The following is a 23,198-nucleotide window of genomic DNA, read 5'->3' as shown; positions in this document are numbered from 1 at the left end:
CTTGTAGGTCTATATATTGTTGGGTAGTTAAATTAATAATAAAACATATCATTTTAAAAACTACAAAATCTTAATTTATAAAGTAACTAAAGATTAATGAAGTGGAGTAACAAGTACAATATTTATCTTTGAAATGTAGCGGAGTAGAATTAGAAAGTGGCATGGAAATTAACGACTCAAGTAAAGTACCTCAAATTTGTACTTAAGTACAGTACTTGAGTAACCACCACTGTACGTATTGGTGTGCAAAAATGTTTGTACGATATCGTACGAACCTGTTCGTGAGAATACGTTGCTTTGATAGAAATGTGCTAGGCGCCTTTTTGTCAATGTCCCATATCAACAGAATGATACAGGCATACAGTACAGGCCAAAAGTTTGGACACACCTTCTCATTCAAATGTGTTTTCTTTATTTTCATGACTATTTACATTGTAGATTCTCACTGAAGGCATCAAAACTATGAATGAACACATATGGAATTATGTACTGTTCAGAAATAACTGAAAACATGTCTTATATTTTAGATTCCTCAAAGTTTTTTATTAATAAGGGAAAAAATTCCACTAATTAACCCTGACAAAGCACACCTGTGAAGTGAAAACCATTGCAGGTGACTACCTCATGAAGCTCATTGAGAGAACCCCAAGGGTTTACAGAGTTATCAAAAAAAGCAAAGGGTGGCTACTTTGAGGAATCTAAAATATAAGACATGTTTTCAGTTATTTCACACTTTTTTGTTAAGTACATGATTCCATATGTGTTCATTCATAGTTGTGATGCCTTCAGTGAGAATCTACAATGTAAATAGTCATGAAAATAAAGAAACGCATTGAATGAGAAGGTGTGTCCAAACCTTTGGCCTGTACTGTACATGAAAGGCAGCCAATTTCAGTCTCTCTTCATCAGCGTTTTTCTTGGCCTCTGGTTTCCCTCCTCAGACCTTTCCTCTGCAGTCGGATCTAAACTCCCAGGAGTCCACACTTGACCTCAACTCTGTTAACCCTGACTAAGCTCAGTGGCAGTTACTGTTTTATCACCTGAAGAAAGCACCAACTTTTCCTTCAATCCGCGCTAAAACTAATTAAAGTTGGGGCAGAGGAAGCGTCTGGCGAGAGAGTGTGAGATGAGTTGAATGAGGCTGAGTGAGGGATGTTGGGAGGGGAGAGATTAACCAGAGCAGGCAGAGCACTGTCTCTCAGCCGCTAATCCTTAATGTCACAGATATGCGGTAAGCTGGGGCCTTTGTCAGTTAAAGACTGCCTTCAGATCTACCCAACTCTTTGTCTGACGCTGTGCATCCTCCTCCCCCTTATACCCCTGTGCTGTACCCTGATTCTTCATACTCCTTGGATCAGGGATAAACATGGGAGCGCACACTTTTCCAGGCGAGATGAAAGGCTGCTGGGGGTTGAAAGAAGCCGAGCATGCAGCCGAGATGGCTTGCCATAACACCTGATGGATAAAAGAGCATGGAGAAAGAGAAAAGCGGGAGGAGGCTCTATTTTCCCCATGTGTTTACATGTCACAAGGTGACTTAGACAGATTTGTTTCACACCTTATTAAAAAAGTTCCACTTATCCCAGAGAAGTTCCAAAGTTGATTTACTTAGTTTCAAAGGGTGTGTAACTTGATAAAATGTAAATTTTTACGGAGACTTGATATAAGTATAAGGACGTCATGTGAAGAGTATGTCGGACCAAACCGCATCTGAAAGCTCCTCTACACACACCTTGTCTACGTCAGAAACAGGGTCTGTGTCCGACAATTTTAGTACTTTTCAAAACTAACAATCTTACATAAACACCTCGCACAGTGGTTGGGCCGGTGTGCAGAGGTGCAAAGTTGGCAGAGTTTTAACCCTTGTCTCAAGACCCAGTCACACCAGAAAGTGGCACAGCAAAATTCATCCAGGCGTTTTCACAAATGGTGTCTTTCTACAGGTTTAGTGAGGTCATGATTAATTGCAGGACTGCATATCAGTCACAATAGCCTAAGGACATTATTTCTATTTTCTCCGTGCTGTGCCATTTGCTTTTAGCGTTGTGAAGAGGTATACATGTAAATAACGAATCTTCGCAGATTTCAATCGTTATGCTCATTTAAATTTAGAGATTCGTAGTCTCCAACTATGCACTTTGTTCAAATTTCTGCTTAAAAGCACTTTACCTTACTGCTTATATGGCTGCAACATTCAGTGCTGATTCAGACTTCCTTTCAGTTCAGTAGTACTGTACATTCAGTCGGTGGCTGATTAAAATCTGATACATTCAGCTCAGTACCTACATAACTAGCCATGCACTGTTTATAAGGTTAATAATCCAGCTGCCATTTATTCGCACTGGTAAGCACATTTTGATTACAGAGTTTTCCATAAGTTGCAGACATTAAAACATGAGAGTCTCGACATTTATCCTCGCCTGCTACAGTTTAAGTGAGCTGTCAAAAAAAAACGGTCAAGCTAGCCACCTCGTCTATTTGTTGTGTACGGGTGCTTTGAGCAGCCAAAAAAGGACGAAGAAAGAACAATATTTTACACATAATATATTGCACATATGAATTCAAATTAAGAACATTTGTTTTCAAAAAAGTTATTCAACTGTACTGTTTTTTTTTATTTAAAAAAGGGAGCTCCAAAGTTTAAATACCAAACAATTTAAATAAATTACATAATAACCCATTCATAATTGGAAATTTCATTTAAAAAAATTCCTTAATAGGTTAGCGGAAATCTACAATGGATTCCTGTTCAGGATGTCCCGACTATGTCCATTGTACTGTATAGTTTTTGAGATATTTAAAGGGAAAGTCTGCTTTTATGACAAAGGTCAAAGATGATTGTTTGATGATATTTTAACTTTGGAGCTCCCTTTAACCCCCTCCCCGTCTGGCTACTATTTTCACCCAGTTGGACATTGTATGCACTAGTGGAAAACCCGGTGATTACTGTGTTTTGTGTTTTCTGCTGTCTTTTAATGAGCTTTTAATGAGAAAGTACTGTATGTGTGTCACGGCTGAGCTGACAACAGTGGTTTCAGTCATTATGAGGGGAGCTCCACTGCTACACGATACTAATTCAGTCAGTGACAATGGTGATTCAGAACAGGCAGTTCACCACTCAGTGTTAAACATTTATTCATACGTCTACTGAACACCTCTTTTGTACATCGTTTCATTCAATAAAGAGTTATTGAAGAGCGGGGAAAAAAACTGTTAGCTTGTTCGCTATTAACATGACAATATGTTTTTTTCCAAAGAGTATTTTTACCATCAATTTCTGTCTCACAACTGTCTGCAGTATTCCTCTTTTGAGCAGCAGTTTATAATCTGACAGAAGAGGCTCAAATACAAACACAGCTAATAAGCTAATAGCTTCCTCCATTTTGAACTGTCTGGCTCTCTGTTCCCTCAAAGGTAAGCTCTCTCAATGTGGTTTGCTATTAGTCAATGACAAATATACATGTCAAAGTTCACCAAAATTGAACTTGACACAAAAAAATACTCACCCAGTGCCCCAGTGAGTAAATCCACCGATTGTGGCAAAATGGTGCCATTTGAAATTCTGGTTTGACTGGGGTTTCAGTTTCTTTTATTTATTTATTTTAAATCACAGCGTCTTGTGTATACAGCCAATTGCAACATGAAAAATGTCTTCAAGGAAAGATTGTACGAAAATATAGGTGTTATTGTCAGGTTTGAGCGCACACACACTGAGGAAATTGACTCCAAAATGCATGAGTCACAGGCAAGTTGTCTATTTGAACCAAGTTCAAATACTCACAGGCGAAGGTGTCAAAATCACTTGGCAGAGATCAAAGTCAGGGATACAGCAAAAGGCATAAACCAACACTGGGAAACACTCACTAGGAACCAGGCTGGAATGCTCACACAGTGGACATTCTGGCAAGTCTAAGGACTAAGGGTATGTACATATACGCTGGGGCAGGGGAGACATTAGACACAGGGGGAACACATTATGGCGGGGACAGGTAATCACACATGGCAGCAAGGCAGACAAAGACCCGAAGTAACCCTAAACCTCAAACGAGACAAGTAGGTAAAAAACAAAATGAAACCGGAAGTGACAAAATATAACTGAAAAAGACGAGAAACAAAAACATTTCATTAAGAGCAGGAGCTAGACATGACACTTAATTCAATTTGTACAGTTACAGCATTGATTTTCAACCACTGTGCCTCGGCACACTACAGTGGTTGAAAATCAACCAGAAATTATCCGATTTTACTTCATTGGTCCAACAAATTTTTTTATTGAGCTACTGCAAATAATTTTCCATTCTTGTGCATCTGTGCCTGCAATATGATGACTGGCAGAGAAATGAAATACTATTCTGTATCAGTAGGTGGCAGTATAGCGCAATGACCTTGTTGATTTAAGACAATAGAATTACTGCCAGCAGGGCTCCAGACTGCGACCAAAATTTGAGAGTGTGCGACTGAATTTTACATCCAGTCGCACATGTGCGACCAGTAAATTTGCCCCCTTTTTTTACACGTTAAATGTTGAAATTTCTGTACCTGAGAGCGCAATCTTATCTGTCCTCTCTGAAAATTCACAGAGAGCAGAGCTCTGACACAAACACATACACTCACACACACGCAGAGCTGCAGACGATGCAAACGTCGGCTCTGCAGTTTTGTTGAAGTCACAGTGAGTCACGGAAATGCCTTTAAAGTGGTTTCAAGTGGGGTTACATTTTTTCATAACTTCTCGCAGACAGCGTTTGCTGCGATATGATATTAATGGCGAGCCGAAAGCGGTCGCGGTGCTGTTGATTTTAACATACTTCCTCGGAGATGAGCAGCCAGGCACAACAGTGGTTTCTATGCCCTGGTGACTGACTGACAGGCTGAGGTTGTAAGGCAAGGCAACTTTATTTCTACAGCACCTTTCAGCAACAAGGCAATTCAAAGTGCTTTACATGAAACATTAAAGAGCAATTAAATGATGTCATGATGAAAATAAAACAGGCTAAAAAATAATATACAAATACAATAAACAATTAAAATATATATATATGATTTTTTTTACTGTCATGACAGCGATGGGGCTGTCAGTTTACCTTATATGTTGCATCTTCAAAAGTGACACTGAATTTGAAACAGCACATTGTAATTTCTGCATCTATTATCAAAGTATTTATTAGTAATACAGTGGAAATTAGTAGAAATGTGAATATTTGGTTAGCATGTTGATTTATGGTGTGTGCCCCTACATTTTCTGGTTATGCCCCTACAATTTTCAGATGGGGGCCACTGTGCTCCTAGTGAAAAAAAATTGTCTGGAGCCCCGCTGCCACCTTTCATGCGCATCCCGCAGTGACAGGATGTAAGCAGTAGGGCCGAGATCATCGATATAAGCCTGCAAAAGCGATGGATACATTTTTAAAAAGGAAAAATGCTGATTCTGATCTAATTAGGCTACAATGTGTCATTTTGTCACATTTTTGGTTGGTGGTGTGCCGCGGGAGTTTTTTAAATGTAAAAAATGTGCCGTGGCTCAAAAAAGGTTGAAAAACACTGAGTTACAGTAATCGCGTCTCACCTCTCGCCAGGCTTTTTGCCTTGAGTGTGGCCATTCGGAACAGGTATTTATACTTTTACCTTTAGACGCAGTTGAACGACACATTGCACAACCCAGGTCATTTGAAGCGAGGCCTTAAAGGTCCCACGGCATGAAAATTTCACTTTATGAGGTTTTTTAACATTAATATGAGTTCCCCCAGTCTTTCTATGGTCCCCCAGTGGCTAGAAATGGCGATAGGTGTAAACCAAGCCCTGGGTATCCTGCTCTGCCTTTGAGAAAATGAAAGCTCAGATGAGCCGTTTTGGAATCTGCTTGTTATGAGATCATAACAAGCAAGGTTACCTCCCCTTTCTCTGCTTTGCCCACCCACAGAATTTGGCCCACCCATGAGAGAGAGACATCATGGCTTTCAAACGAGAAAAGTAGCAGTTGGTCAAGGCCCCCCCCCCCACCTTGCCCCTCCCACTCTCCTCCTCAATAGCTACAGACACAGAAATGGCACATACTAAGAAAAGCTCATTGTAGGACTGGCTCTAGTGGCTGTATTTCTGCACCAAAGCTGAATTTCGGGAAAGAGACTTCAGATACAGTATTAGGGGACCACTAAGGTCTATATAAAAGCATCCAAAGAGCACCATGTCATAGGACCTTTAATAATGATACTTTCCAGATTGGCATACAGCCTGCCCAACTCCTGGCTTGGTTGCAGACCTCTAAATTGCTTGATTTATCTCAAATTTCTTCAGCAAGTCGATCAGGCTACCCAAGATCCACAGACCAATGAAAATACTTTTAAACAACTTGATTTGTTCTTTGGAGTTCGGGTTTGTGCAGTGATGGACTGTTCTGATGCTCTAAAAATACAATCTATGAGGCCTATCATACATTGCCATATTGTCCAGTTCATAGTTTTAATGATCTTGGCCTAATCACTTAACCATATCTACATGATGTACTTCTCTAGTGACACAGACGAGTGAATTACCGTCAACAGCAATTAGCTAATTGAAGTGGATCAGTCCATGGGGCTTAGTGTGCTCAGGGTCAGTGCCAGTACAGGCGTGCAACACCAGCAGGTCCCCTATTCAGCAACTACGACATGGTCCTTTCATCTCCAGGTGGTTTCTAATAGCAACCAGGTATGCGATTTGTCAAGAGTGCCAGTGTCTTTACTGTACATCTCATTTCCATAACTGATGGTCCTTATCATGGTCCCCGCCTAAGGATCTTATCCACTTCACTGACTAAGATGCAATATTCATTGATAGCATAATCTGTGAATGGGATTGGTTTTGATAGCCACAGTTAATATGCAAGGGTGTTAGGGTGCGCTGTGAGTTGATGAGACAATTGTGCTAGCATGCATAACTGATTGCACGCAGCTAAGCCAGTTAGTTAGAGAAGCATAGTTGTAAATACGTCTTGCTTGCAGATTAGATGGTTTATGGATGATTCACTTCTAAAAAACCTTATTGATATAAAGCACAAACAAAATAACACACAAATGATCTGATATGCTTTAAAAATATATATAATATTTTGTCACTGTCACAGTGGCAACCAAATCAGTTAGCAAAAACCAAAACCCCAAATTAAAAACTGAGCATGGATAAACTATTGGTAGTCATTACTAAATAGTTGAAAATAAATAAGTGAAATGAAGTGAAATAAGTCAGGGTTGAAAAATTACTTTACATACTCTGGATCTATGGCATGCTCTCACTCATTCTGGAGTTTTTCTCTCTTTGATGATACACCTTTGCCAACATGTTATTTTTAACATAAATGTAAGCCTCTCAGTGTGGGTTAATTCTAGACTCTGCCCCTTTCTTTGAAAAGAATCAGATCAGAATCAGAAATACTTTTTTTTTTCATTATTTAATAATGAATATGGCTTCATCATTTCATGTCAAAAATCATGTATAAATGTTTCTCAAATAGGTTTTTGGATCATTTGTTTTTTACTGTGGTGTACCTTCCCCCTTTAATATGCTTGGTGTGTACTGTAGGTGTATGTTCTGTGTGTGTTACTGAATGTTAACTGTAGTTTGTTAGTACATGTATACAGATACGTGGTGTGTTCTCTCAAATGCCCAATACAAATGTATCCTCAGGGAGACAATAAATATTATTGTATTGTAATGTTATGAGTAAAGAAAGAGTTCTCCCATTGCTGTTATAATCATTAAATTATTTAAAAGATTGAGCTTAATTTAATTTCCAGTTGTATGAAAAAGCAAAAAAAAAAAATAATAAGCTACTACGGTTTGACCATGGTATTGCTAAAATCCTGGATAGGGGCCTGGTAGTGGTGACTACAATTCAATGCAAGAGCTGACTAACAATCTCTCAGTCTAATCGTCTCTCTCTTTATTGGCAAAGCAATTGTCAAATAAAAAAAACGATCTAGCATTAAGTCTAAACAGAGCTGTGTAACATTGCAATCAAATATTAATGAAAAAAAGGTTAAGTATAACTAATATATACACACAGTATAAGCCTATACAGATCATTCTCCAAAAACCACATATAGCAACACATTACATGCTAGCAAATGCAGTACATGAATGTTAGAAAACCAACAGGAACAATGCAACATTCAGTGCAATGTTCACTTTACATAATCAGTCCACAAATCATCTCACCGTTCTTATTAGTCAGACGGCAAACGTGCAACCGTGCCCTCAAGTGACCCATTCTGATTGTTGAGTGCTTCTCTTCTTGCTGGAGAAAAGCAAAGGCTAGCTTACATGGGGCTGTTACTTCTTGCTGGGGTGTACAGATCCTGAAATGAGGCTACATGTATGGCAAGTGTTCCACCTATTTCAATCAGGAGAGACTTCGTTGCAAATATGCAAAGGTTTATTTGTACATATGCATAATATGAAATGTACAGAGTCTTTGGAGATTATACTGCATCGTTATAAAAATTATTTTATAAGGTGCCGTGGGTGACGATGACTGGAGGTGAAAGGGGAGGAGGAGGGTTGAACGCTTGCCTGAAAAGACAACTGACAGCAGCAGAGAGAAGAACAGGATTAAAGCAGAGATGCCATCCTGTGATTAGCTCGTGGAATTCATGGCCAATTCTGGTTGGTTTAACTGAAAAGTGAACGCCTCGAAACAGCTGATCAGTTTTAGGAAGAGAGTGATGTGGATGAAGTTTAGAAGTCTTCCTGAAAGAATTTACGCTGAGCTTCATTTGTCCCAATATCCCTAATAGGAGAAAGTTTGTCATTCACAAAGCAAGCAACACTTCCCAAATGTGAAAGCAGATAACTCTTGAAACAGAGGATGACACATAAAATTCCAAAGTGACATGGTAGCATGCAATATACTCTGGCATGACTCAGCATTCCATAAGCTGTAGCCTCATTCCAGGATCTGTACACCCCAGCAAGAAGCCACAGCCCCATGTTAGCATCCAGGTGTGTTTTGTCGATCCTCATCCAGCATACACCCTTCCATGTTGGGTTGCTGTTCTCAGTTGGTGCTTTGCCTTGGGTGTGATAAAGGATTGATGACCATTAAATGTCAATTATTTTTTTATTTAAATAACTCTTTTTGAGCATCTGGGTCACTTGGACCATCCTCTTCATTATATGTGGATTATTGTTAAAAGACTTATCTTTTTCCTAACCTAAATCTATACCCGTAACACCACAGATGTCACTATGGTTAATATTAAGTTGAAAAAAACCCCACATGCAAATAATTTTGGAGGTGTGTTCTAATATTAGTCTATTATAGTCCGATAATAATAATTACCCATTCTACTCAATATTGAAAATATGAGTGAATTTAACCCTTGTGTGGTCCTTCGGGTCCCAGTGACCCGAAGGACCACACAAGGATTATGTACTTCCCTTTACTTTGTTGAGAATTGCTCTCTAAACCCTGTTTCTTGTAAAGTAAGTAAGTAAAGTTTATTTCTAGAACACATTTAAACACAGTTTAAGCTGACCAAAATGCTGTACAAACAAGAACTAAGGTGCTGTATTAACCTTTGTTTAGAGAGCAATTCTCAACAAAGTAAAGGGAAGTACATAATCCTTGTGTTGTCCTTCGGGTCACTGGGACCCGAAGGACAACACAAGGGTTAAGCATTTTCGTTAAACAAGATTTTAAGATCAAAGGTTCATGGTGCCAGAAAACATTTAAAAGAGTGTACATTTAAATGAATACATAATAAGTTAACTATGAGGTGAAAAACAATATTGGATAATAATCATTGTTTTATGAGTATTTTGGGCTGAGATAAATCACGGGTCAAATTTGACCCGCTAACACAAAAAAATGTGTGCAGCTTTCTAACCCATTACAAAAGGGTTAAGAGTGAATAATCATGCATTCTAAGAAACTCCTGGGCTGATCTGGAGAAAATGTAGGGACAAGAATGTTTGCAAGTTAAAGAGTATTAGGCAAGGGGCTTGAAATGGGAGACAGGAGTGCTTGGTCCTTCATTATCATTAGTAGCAGTGTCTGAAATGCTGCGGATTGTCCAATGGTGCGTATAATCGAGGCTGTCTGTACACTCAGACCTGCAGCTGAGAGTGACTGAATGGCTCAACGAGAGTGTAGTTTATAGCAGAGATGTTGCCGGCTGGTGGATCCTGTTAAATATGCAGCATGGTTCATTGGACGCTCGTATGCTGTCAGGCTGTGAACTCCAATGAGCCATTTGTAAAACCTTTGAACAGAAGGTCAAAACTCTTGAATAAAACAGAACAGACATAAAAAGTGGTGCCTGATTCCGATGTAGGTTTGCTTCATTTCCCTATAACACGCACACCGACATTTCTCAGTTCTCCATGGGTCCGGGTCCCATTTTTCAAATAATAGGCAGGTCCGGTAGGATTCCGGCTATAACATTTCTGAAACTTTTTGGCCCATGAATTCCTCTTATCATAACTTCTGCAAATTTTTCACAGTGGAGGAGGAAGTGTATCTCGGTCTCTATCTCCCCTGTTGAGCAGTGATCACATATACGCTCCTCTGGCAGCCATGTCTGCCTGAGTCTTCCTGGCTCTACGGCCAGTTGGTGGTCACTGAGCCTGTATTTAGTCAGGATCCATCTCTGCTTCAGATCTCTGACAGTGTGCAGATACTCAGCCAATTGATATTCTCTACTAAGAGTCAAATAACAATTTAGTCTACTTTGCGTTTTTGTTTGACTTTTCCAATGTTCTAAATATTGATCTTTTGAATGATTCATAATCAGTTTTGTTCTGTTGTGTTATTTTGAACCAGTGCTGATGGGAGCCTCATTAGTTAGCTTCACCATCAGCTGACTGAGGGGACTGTTTTCAGGATTCAGCTCTTTTAGTGCTTTGAAATGAAGTGTGTGTTTTTGGCGTAAATTAAGATGTGTCCAAAACGTAATAGCTCGTTTCTGTATATTTAGCAGTAATGGGAAACGTCCCAGTTCTGCCGGACAGGCGTTATTTGGGGTTTTCCTTTGAACGTTTAGAATTCTTCTACAGAATTCAGTGTGTAGGTTCTCTATCGGGCCCAAAATTTCCATATAGTACAATTACACTATCAAATAGGTTAGTCCAGATTGTAATTGGAATGTTAATGCTGAACAGCTTGGTTTTTAATGCATGCATTGCCCTGCATGCTTTTTCTTTGAGGGAATGTATGGCTTTATTGAAATTCCCTGATGCAGATATGGTTAGACCAAGGTAAGTATACTTTTGTGTGTGTTTAATTTGGGTGTTATTCAAAGTAAAATGGTGTTTAGGTTTCAAGACATCTGTCATTTTTTTGAAAGATCATAATTTGAGTTTTCTTGAAATTGACCTGCAATGCCCAGGTATGGCAGTATTGTTCCAGGATGTACAAGTTATGTTGAAGACCATCTCTGGTTGGGGACAACAAAATAAGGTAATCTGCATAAAGTAGGTATTTAATCTCTGTGTCTAAGAGTGTGAGGCCTGGAGCTGCTGATCGGTCCAACTGTTCTGCAAGTTCATTTATGTACAGGTTGAATAATGCAGGACTTCTACAGCATCCTTGCTTCACACCGCGTCCTTGAGTAAAATATTCTGTTCTTTGATTCTTAATTTTCACAGCACATTGGTTGTGCTTGTACATACATTTGATAAGGTCATATACCTTGCCGCCTATTCCACTTTGAAGGATTTTGAAGAAAAAGTAGCTTTGTTCACTCATTTCACTCTTAAGTAAAGAAAAAAAACCTCATGCTTTATGCCACAGCACTATGATTATCTGACTGGTTGTGAAATTGATATGGTCAACACTGCAACCAAAATAATGACATCTTACAACACGATCACTTTACAATAATAAGAGCACTTATAACAGTTGTACACGTTAATAAATGTACAATACAATAACTAGTGGCAAAATGGAAAAATTCCTATCACTACAGCCTTTGGATCTTGCTTTTTCAATCTGTATCACCTGCACAGCGCAGTCAGCACCCATGTACCTGCACAGGTCTGATTATAGCTAATGGCACGGTATCATCAGATGCTTTCAGGGCTATAGTGACTCTGTGAATCACATTCATTTGAGCATTGTCCAGCATTCAACCTTTGCTTTGAAGCTTGATTTAATGGCGCACATACAATTTCTGTCTAGACACGATAATACCCTTTAATTATAGAGACAATAACCAGGGACTGTTTGTAGAAAAATAACATTGTACAACAAGTAGTTCCAACCAGACAGACAATCTGATTGGTCAACTAGACATTTAGAATGTGCTCAAATCAGCATGACATCACACCCAGAGCTCGGCAGGCTCATCACAAAAAATATCACTCTGCCATTTCCATGTCAACATTCCAGAGTTGAATCAACAAATGTTATTGAAACATTTGTATTCATAAAAATAAATCAGGAACCACAGTGGACAACGCATTCTCATAAAACGATATAGTACCAAAATGTATGTACACAATTCTTATTTTATCCTACGAAACTAGGCAATTGCCGGCTGGTCACGTGACGCCGGCTACAGAGCTCCACACCCAGGCTTGAAAGCGCTGCGTTTTATATAATATAGCACCCCTAAAAAGGAGCTCAGCACCCCTAAAACTTGGAGTAAGAAATGTTGTTATTCTAACATTTTTGTTCGTCTTTGACAAGGTTAAATAATGTCCAAAACATACTCCGTAGTTTGTGGTTTAAAATGTATGTGTTAAGGATGAAAATGAAAACATCCCCGCTCAGCAAATGGTATGATCCTCTTCTCTTCTTCTACTTCTCCTCTGTACCTGCACCGCTCAGCACCACCGTCATCCAGCGCGAAACACACGCAGAGTGACAACCCGTTATGTAGTGTTGTGAATCAACTAGCTAAGTTGATCCAAAGCTGTGTCTCACACACCATATCGGTGAGTACCTGTGTGTGTGTGTGTGTGTGTGTGTGTGTGTGTGTGTGTGTGTGTGTGTGTGTGTGTGTGTGTGTGTGTGTGTGTGTGTGTGTGTGTGTGTGTGTGTGTGTGTGTGTGTGTGTGTGTGTGTGGGCCTGCCAGTGAGCAATGGACATACAACAGTTCTTTAAAAGAAAAAAGACAGATTCAGGAGAGAGACTAGGGACAGTCCATAATGACCTCTGTCTTGTTTTTTTTGTTCTTCTGAAAAGTGTCAAGCTAAAGTAACAGATAATGCAAACCAGCTATCTGTTGTATCTAGGCAATGGTCCCCTGCTTTTATTTTTTTTTATTTATTTCAAACCCACAATGGAGAATACAGCTTCTCTTGTGAAAGGAATTTGTGATTTAAAAAAAGTTTCTAAGCCCAATAATAATAATAATAATAATAAAGACATTTAAAATGACCCTCCTCTGTGTGCCTTTTGATCATATCCTTAGAATCTGTAAATGGTCTCCATAACATTTTTGTGACATGACAAACTGACCTCAACTCTCCTGCTTAAAATATATGTGTGTATGATTGTCAGTGCCAAGGGAAAGAGAGGGAGATGGAGAAGGGGAGAGGGAGAGCATGCAGGAAGAACCAGGTGAGGAAACAACAACAATAAATTGACATATAGAGAATAGTGGCAAGCAAAACAGTAACTACTCATACTCCTATACTAACTTATTGGCATTAAGTAGCCTATATTACATTTACTTTTTGTAACATTATTTTTCACCACATTTCTTCATAATAAAGTGCGGCGACCAGGAAAACCAGCTGAGTGAAGAAGGTTTTGTGTTTGTTACAGGGGGCTGTCTGTCTGAACTCTCACAATTAAGCTGGTGCTCTGAAAATGTTGGAGTTAGTTAAACCAATGTTAAAATTATAAAGTTATTTTTCAATAGACATATTTTTGGTTTTTGTGTGAAAAGAGGGTGGGTGGTGGCAGTGGGGCTCATTGGGTGCTCAGCACCCCTAAAGCTCTGACCCTAGAATCGCCCCTGGTGTGCACCCATATACAGAGGCTCAGTCTTCACCGCAGCAAAGGGCCGCAGGTCGGAACCGAACCTGCGGCCCTTTGCTGCAGGTCATCCCACCTTTCTCTCTTCCCCATTTCATGTATAAGCTGTCCTGTCAAATAAAGGCCTAAAATGCAAAAAATTAAAAGAGCCACTTTGTTGCCATGGAAAAAAAAATGTTTTTCAGCAGATACAGTATTTTAGTTATGACGATTGAGCTAGCGAAGTAGCAGCTTTGTGTTTATATGTGCGGTATTTGTTCAGTTTGGGAAATCCTACTAAACATTCCAGAGTTGAATTAACAACGGTTTTTGAAACATTCATGAAAATAAATCACGGACCACAGTGGAACACAAAGAAGCTCTCCAACAAAATAAGGTAGTATTATTGTTCAACACCCCTGGAGTTATTGGAAATGTTCAGCCACATCGGCTGTGCTGGTGAATCAGTGACACAGCGCTATGAATAAAATTGCGATGTGAAGTGGTTTTAACTTTCATCTGAAGTTAAAAATCAGATCCACATGAAATGTGTTAAAATGCAGAATTATGTGCACTGTGCTATATCTCCTGCTGAGAATGTAGTCAGGTATGGAGGATTAAATACAGCAAGATTTCACACTGATAAGAAGCGAGCTGGGAGATTAGATAGGAGCTGTTCGGATAACAAGCTGTCAGCGCTGTCTAAAACATACTGCAGCTGAACTCGGGATAGACCGCCAAGCAGATCTAACGCTTCAGCTCACAAATGGCTGCACTGCTCGGTAAACACCTAATTAAAAAGATGCTCAAAATTTCCAATCGTGTGTGGATGCAGATGGGCCAAATTATCCATAGCTCACTCTCTCTTACGCACATTCACAAACATGCCCACACACATTACCAGAATGCTGAAATGAATGATTTAGTTGCTGAAAGCAATTTAAAATCTACTGCATTATAAGTACAGTAAAATCTTATAACAAATACACTACATAACACTAACACTACATATGAGATTAATACAGATGGGAATTTTCACTTAAGAATGGTTTTAAACAAAGGTGTACTTCAGAAAGATACTAGAGACCAATCAACATTGTGTCTTTATTCATTCCCTCACTTTTACTAGTTCTCTCCGTTTTCAGGTAAGTTTGAAATCTTTCAGCGCCAGAAGTTTGTGATTGTACACACATACGGTACAATAGCAAGTTAAAGCTGCAATGTGAGACTACAATATCTCTCAATTTTCCCCTAAAAGGTCGAAATAAAGTTGCTTAAACTTGTGAGAAAGTTGGCAACAGTGTTTGCGCTTTGCATGGCCCCTTTTAAATAAACTAACATCTAAAGTATTCCCTTCTCAAAATGTAACATGCACTTATCTAAGCATTGCACACATAGGAGGTGGGAGAAAGGTAAACACAGATATAAGGTTCTACACAGATTGTCTGCCTACACACTTCATCTACCCCCCGTCCTACCAACACATGGCATGGCACGTTGATACCAGTAGGCTCCCACTGGCACTCTCTCTTTCTCTCTCTTCCTCTCCCTCATGCCCACACCCACACACAAAACACACATTGTAGCACCATTCAAGCAGCGGGCTTTTCTGCCAACCACTGGCAGTGTGGCTTACAATAACATCTGTGGGTTTTTCACGGTCCAGCTTCATTATGCAATCTGTGTACCGCATGGGAATCAATCACGGAGCATAGCAAATATAAGATTGTGCCTATTCCTCCCATTGCCATGTGGCACTCCAACACAAGCAACTGCCTTTTGCTTGAAGCAATATGCAGCTTTTTTGCCTTAGGGCTGAAATGGCATTTTAAAAAGTGCCCTTCTCCCTTCTGTTGGTCAAGTTGCCAGCGTTTGTCACTTATCTTGATGAGCTGTTTGCCTTGAAATGGCATCAAGACGGAGAGCATGTAAAGCCACCACATGTGAAGAAGCAAAACAAAACACCAAAAAAGGAGAACCTTAATATTTTCTCCTTTCTTAATGTTTCACACTGTTAAAAAAATCCCATTAGGGGATCCGTAAAGACAGTCTGGATGGACGAGGATTCATTTACTAGATAATTGCCGGAGCATCCGGCGACCGCCAGAAGTTTGGAATTTGAGCCAGCAAGCTACACGCTGAAAATGACATGTTCTGAAGAAACTGACATGTTCTGAAGAAACTGACATGTTCTGAAGAAAATTACATATTCTGAAGAAAATGACATATTCTGAAGAAAATGTGGATCATGCAACAAGTAGGCCTCCTTGGTTCTTTCCGGGAATGATTGTAAAGATTTACAGAAGAATAGGTTAACGTTTTGGGACCGACTGGTGGGGATTGCTATGGACGAAGTACACACGGCGATACACTGGTAAGAGCAAATGGCTTTTAACCATGTATCCAGCTAATTTAAATAGCTCACCTTAGTGTAATGTGTGAACAAATCATTTCATATTTATGTGGAGTTTTCTTTTGCAGGGTGCAAATGTTCCACCATAACAAGTTCCTTCCCGAGACCATTTTACAGAGCCACACTCGCTGCGTCCAGAGCTTAGCACCGCCCAAGAGGATTGTGATTGGTTTAAATGAATGCAAACAACCCAGAGTGTTTTTTTATTCCTATCCAGGAATGTATGTGTGGTGTAGCTAGACCTTAATCCACAGTACTGTGGAGATAGGTCTGGCAATGCGAGACTAGTGAAGATGATGTATACGTCACTTATAAGATTCTTCTTTTGGACGTCCAGAAAGCTTCCCTTCTCATCTTAATTGGGAGGTGATATGTTTTTCTTTTAATTTACAATGTGCAAGTTTAGAAAGAAACTGAATGACCTTAATTGATTAAAACAAACTACAAAAGAAGTTTGCGCTTAAGATTTAAGTCCCATCTGGTTTATTTTTTTTTTGCTTTGTTCTTGTCACATGAGTAGTCATGACAAAACAAGTCTAATCTGAAAAAGTGACAGACCTGCAGCACAGCTTGCCAATACGGATTTATCTTTTTTTGGATGTTAATTTAAGAAGCAGAGAAAATTCAGTCAAATTCCATTTTTAACTAAATCTTGACATAAGTTGGTTTTGAGTGTGGTGTATAGATGAAGTGCCCAGATAAGAGTGATAAAACAGTCCAATTTATTTCTTTATCTTGTCAGCTTTGATCTCAAAATTAAATTTCTTTGAAAAATGATATTGAAGTGTAATCACATTTTCACGGCTATTAGACAACACTGAATGAAAGGCCAGCGATAAGAGCTGTAAAAAAGGATGCAGTAAAATTTTAAGGGTTCGACTGTCGTTTCCTCTTCTCATTGGAGGAATACAAAAAAATGGTGGTATTTCAGATCAGAACATCACCAAACTGAGAAAACCATATATTCACTTATACTTCAGATAGTGTCTTTATAGTACATTTAAAAACACAAAGCATGAGACCCACACAGACATTTGAAATTAAATTACTACCATGAGCTGACCAGCCACAGATCAAATTCAGGGGTAACCACGACAACAGTTATTGGATTTCCCCTTCATTTTATCTGACCGATAGAACCCCTTGAGTTGGAGCCATGGCTTTTCATCTCATATGTTTGACGTCAGGGATTACAGCAACAACAGACCAAGCAGAGCAGAGAGTTTTTGTGGCCCTTCATGCACTGAAAGTAACCCCTTTGATAGTTAAATTAACTAATGGCACCTGCTGTTACGGCTGAACGATTTAGCTTTAATAATATCTGAACAAGTGATTTTTTTTTTTTTTTTTTTTTTTTTTTTTTTTAATTGCAAGACTGCAAACTTCCGTTGGCGATGCACTTCTATCAAAAGGACTCTTTGTCGCCCTTTCTCTCCTCCCACTGTTGTACCAGAGTATTGTCCCGCCCATCCTGCTCTACTGTTCCAGTGGTTTCTAACATATGCTTTCTGTCACAAACCCGGTCAAACTCATACGTGTAACCGACATTGCTGCCAAATGAATCGCTCTCCCCACACCCACACTCTCAGAGCTCAATTTCAAGGCCGTCACACGCATAGCAACCACGACAGCACAGGACAACACACACACACACTCAACCGCCATTTCACCATTCTGCCCTCCGGACGCAGGTACAGGACCCTGAGGTGCAAGAGAGCTCGCTATGGCAAAAGCCTTGTGCCTGCAGCCATAGCAGCCCTAAACAAAAACACCCATATAAAACCCATCAGTGCCACTTTGTCATTCGGTTATGTTTGTACTTCTGTTTTTCTGTAAGCGTGATGTCCATATAAAGTGTTGTGAATAACGTCTAAAAGTCATGATGCAGTGAATCTAGGGAACAGGGATTGGACCCAAAATGCAGACAAAGCAGGCAGACAGGATCAGTTCAGTGACTGAATGAAGGTATATGTGGGCTTCCGGGCAGGTTTCAGGTTTAGTCTGTCAATTAACAATACAGATGCTAGAAAGCAAAAGGCAATAAGCACGTGGCAACTTCGATGGTCTGGCAGGGAATGGACAGAACTGCAGCCGGTAAATGAGATGAAAGGCTGATGAGGGAATGAGATGCTGCTGGGCGGGGAAGGTCAGGTATCTGCAGGGCTGATGAGGAAAAGTGGGAACAGGTGTGTAGATGGGTGGGGCAGCCAGGTATTGGGGAAAGGAAAGAAAAGTCTGAGGGCATCTGGTGGATGGATGGAAAATGGCAACGACAGGGCCTGGGGAATAGGGAATGTGACTGAAGATGAGGGACAGAGAGACAGACTGTGATGGATTTCAGTGTGATCGCTGCCCCTGCTGCTGCTTGGCCAGGGGTACATTGTGTTTCACAAATGCAACCATAGTCTACAAATTATTTTTAGACTTTGAAATTAGGGTTAGGGTTTTAGCAGCTATGTTTACAACAGCAAAGTCATAAAACCCAATAATGTCTCTCTGTAAACAAGTCTATAATCTACACTCTTCAAGAATTTACAAAATTTTGGGATCCGTAGCAAAATAGGCTACAAGTTACTGTATGCTCCATGCAGTCAGCATTATCTTTGCTTGTTGGTAACAATTTGCTATTTGCCAAACACTTTCACTTTGGCTGACACATACCAACAGTGAAGGGAAGTCTGTGGACATCACCGTTGGAAGTGGCATTAAGTCTCAAGCAGTTTCTTCTACACAGCATAGCATTCTTATACTTCAGCAGTTCAATAAGCGGTGACATATAATACAATTATGCAGAGGCCAACAAATGCAGTTTGTAATGACCCATCATTCAAAATGACTAGCATAAATGTGTGTGGGTTGTTGATCAGTAGCAACTCAGTTTTGTTTTTTTGCCAATTACTGAGATTTCGTGCTTTCAAAACTTATTTTCTGGAACAAAATATTCCCCCTGCCACAAACACTGGACTGTTCAACGATGAAGGACAGCACTAAGTAAACTAATGTGTCTGAATGGATTTTACTCTCAATCCAAAAAAAAACATTTCTAACAAAGTCCATCCATCCATTTTCAAAACCACTTATCCTCTTCAGGGCTGCAGGTGCTCAGGTCTATACCAGCACACACTGGGTGAAAGGTGGGGTACACCATGTAATGTTATATATATATATATATATATATATATATATATATATATATATATATATATATATATATATATATATATATATATATATAAAAAAATAAAAAATCAATGTTGTGATACTTTTTGTCACACTAAATTGCAATGGTCCAATATTGATGCTCAACTTACTAAAATGCCATGGTAAATATAACTTTGTAGGGATTATTATTATCCTTATATTTGATTTATTTCTTTTAAAGTACTTTTTCTGTGAGTCTTAAGTGTAAATCAACTTCAGTGTTTATATTGAGTTACTATGGCCACTTGGATTTCTTGATTCTGATTGTCAGGTGCATTACTTTTGAGGAACCGAACACTATAACCGGATACATCTGACCTATCTTAGCCAACCAAAAAGAACTAGATAATTATCCGTGTCAGAGACATGCCTTCAACGACAACTTCCATTCATAAAATAATCGATTATCTTATGATATGATACAGGGAAAACAACTATTATATTTAAAAGTATATAGTCTACTTTTATCTGGCTGAATTTATGATTTAATGTTATTTTATCATTTTTTACTGTGTTAGTTAAAAGCTTCAGTTTGCTTTATAATACCTTACTAAATTATGTGCATTCCAGTCAAAAGTCTCTGTCTGTGCAGATTAAGCCACTATGACAAAGACCGCAGAATGTTTTTAATTTTAACCAACAACCTGTGACTCACTAGCTGCTCCATTACTTGCCTGGATGCTTTCAGTGAATTGCAGAAAGGTGCTTATATTTAATGCCATGAAGGGATCAGAGGGAATGAACATCCATTTAGTTTTTGAAATGTACTCCCCAACCGAGATGAATGACATGCGTCCCACAATCCTGCCGTCTGCAGGCAAGAAAGGGAAACTCAGAAACGCTCATCCCCAAAAGATGTGTGAAAATGTGAAACATTAACATAAATAAGCAAGCATATTTGGGGCTTATTGAATTAATGCAATGGCCCACCTTTGTTGATGTGGTTGGGGATATGTAAAGGGAATTGTACTTTAAAACACAAGGGACATTTTAATATGCAAGGAGTGGTGTTCAAGCTGAAACACCGCAATTTGTTTTGTGCAGTTCAAATTGTACAAAAGGCCAAAACCACAGTACATTGTACAAGAGTGGAAACTTGAAACCTCCAGTGCACATACTGTACACTGAGAAGGAATGAGGTAATTGGACTTTCTTATGTGGAAAGTATCACTAAAAGCATATGTTCATATGTCTTAAACGATGTGTGGAGGGGATCTTTTAACTATTAAGTATCCAGAAGGAGATTTGCTCAATGTAGAAATTACCCCAAAGGGCCCCTCTGTCTGACCCGTGAGCCTTGTAAACCTTTTGCCATGGCCACACAGTCACACCTGACACCCCAGTATATCACACCGCTACAAACAATTACTACTTTTATTCATCAGCTGCATCTGGCCCATTCAAATGGGCTCCCTCAGATTCCTTTTGTATATTTTCAAATATAAAACACTATTTACACTATGGCTTGGCTAAATGCTTGATCGTTGTAAATAACCGAGAGATGTGCATCTATATTGCCCAGTATGCACAGCTAATCATTTTAAATGCAATATTGAATCAAGAGTCAATGTCAATCCGATGTTTCCCATTCTGCATTAGTCCAGAGTTATAACCAAATCTTGACAGAGACTAGATAATCATTGTGTTGTTTTACAACTATATACGCCTGTGAGGAGAGCAATCACACCCATATATTGTCTGCACAGGTCCGAAGCCAAACTAAAGATCAAATAATCATGTCATCAAAGAGCACTTTACCTGTAGAATCAGCCAGAGCACTTCACCGGCACACCCCCGTCTCGATGTGTCAGTTATGTTGACTGAATAGCTCCCAAGGACGTCAATTTTCTGAGTCCGGTTCTGGAAGACAAGAAGACATATGCCAGATTTGAAGGACTCTGATTGATTTACTGGACAGACTCCCAGGTGGAAATCTTACCAGGACACTCAGCTAGCCATGAAGTGACAGGGCTAACAATTTCAGAAAATTAATACAGGATAAGTCATAAAGTGAGACCGGAGTGAAAGTCATTCCTCAAAAATGTCAGTTTCATCCCAAATAAAGAGAGTGCATGGCACACATATCCTCTTCTGACTGTCCACTCCATGTGGATGATTTCATTAAGTGAAAGGATTTCTTTAAAAAGAGATTAAAGAGTTATTGAACGCTGTCACCTTGCTTGACACAAGACAATTGATCTTAACGTAACTATAACTAAGAATTAAATGAGACCTTTTGACTGGTTGAATTTTTGTAGAAATAAAACAGGGAAGCAGCATGAAGGACAGTAAGAAAAGAACATGAAAGGGAAAGAAGCTGAATGAGGAGAGAGTGGTGAGACAGAGGAGGAAGAGGGGGGGGGGGGTACAGAGGAAGAAAGAGAAAAGAAGAAGTCTGCTGGAAGCAGAGTGCTATAATAAGACAGCTAGGGCCCACACAAAATGACAAAGCAAGAGCAGAGGCAAAAAGGAGAAAGAGTGGAAAAGATGGGCAATACGAAAAAGAAATGACAGAGAAAAATAAGCAATGGGTTGGCAGGAATGGAGCAAGAAATAAGGTGACAGAAAAACGGGCAGATACTAAGAGGAGAGGAGGAAGGAAAAATAGCGTGAGACAAAGTGAGAAGGAGGCAGAGAGGTTCTGCTGGAGCAGCTCTGCTGAGCCAACTCGTGCTCTTTTGCCGTCTCCAAGAGCTAATTGGCACCTCCAGTGCAAAAACTCAAGCCTGTGTACTCATTGTCACTGGCAAACTGCACACAAACTTAGAAGAGGTTGAAAAATAACCTAAACACCTCATGGAAAAAGCACTTTAACAACTTAAACAAGCTATAATGCACAACAAAGAAATAATTGACACAAAAAGAGTGGCGTTGCTTTTATTGATGCATCATGTTTATGGAAAAAAGAAATTATATATATAAATAAAATATAGCATCACATTACAAAAGGTAAAAGGAGAGGTTATGTTAAAACCATCTCCATTTTTATTAGTTTGTCTTTAGTCAGTTTAACTCATGGTTAGGTCCATTTCACAAGTAAGAGTTAACTTGTAATGTAGCATGACACATCTGTGTTGTTGCCATGGTTATCAGCAGTGAAATACCACTGTGGTATATACGTTGCACACTGAATAACCGTGGTTAAAAGCTTTTTCTGCGTCCATGTGATCAGTTATTAAAAAGCTTCAAATGCAGCTACATTTTTGAGACCAACAGCAATGAGGTGGAATCAGAATACAAACCGAAAACACACCAAAGAGTTGCATTAACTTTAACATTGTGAACAACATTATATACAGCTGCAAAATAAGAGAATAAACGTTTACCATTAAGTGGTCAGTCTGTGTACTTTTGTTGCCCATTCAACAGGTTAGACGTTCGATCGGATTTGCTAGACGTGTTGACATCACAGGACGTGCATCGTGGCCCACCTTGTTTAGACCTTATTCTGCCTCCGATTGGCTTACCGTTATTCTTACTCTAACCCTAACTAATTCCCACTCCTCATGCCTTAACCTAACTACGTCAACACGTCTAGCAGATCTGATCTAGTATTTACAATTCAACAGCTTGATGACAGGTAGGACAAATGAGTGTCTCATCCTCCTGCTTCAGTTAACTTGAATTAAGAGATAGATGGCGAG

The 23,198-nt window shown here is 39.4% G+C and overlaps 1 long non-coding RNA gene across 1 annotated transcript in view; it reads right to left on the bottom strand.

Annotated features, from left to right (window-relative positions):
• The window catches only part of LOC120569329, a 51,793-nt gene that overhangs the window by 5,485 nt on the left and 23,110 nt on the right, over positions 1-23,198 (bottom strand). The window contains exon 2 of the long non-coding RNA XR_005640864.1: positions 21,313-21,414. This is a non-coding gene — a long non-coding RNA (uncharacterized LOC120569329). The remainder of the gene's footprint in view (positions 1-21,312; positions 21,415-23,198) is intronic.

Source organism: Perca fluviatilis, chromosome 12, assembly GCF_010015445.1.
Source record: "Perca fluviatilis chromosome 12, GENO_Pfluv_1.0, whole genome shotgun sequence".
Classification (NCBI taxonomy): Eukaryota; Metazoa; Chordata; class Actinopteri; order Perciformes; family Percidae; genus Perca; species Perca fluviatilis.
The sequence above is the reverse complement of the archived record's forward strand: the minus strand, read 5'-3'. Positions and strand labels throughout refer to the sequence as shown.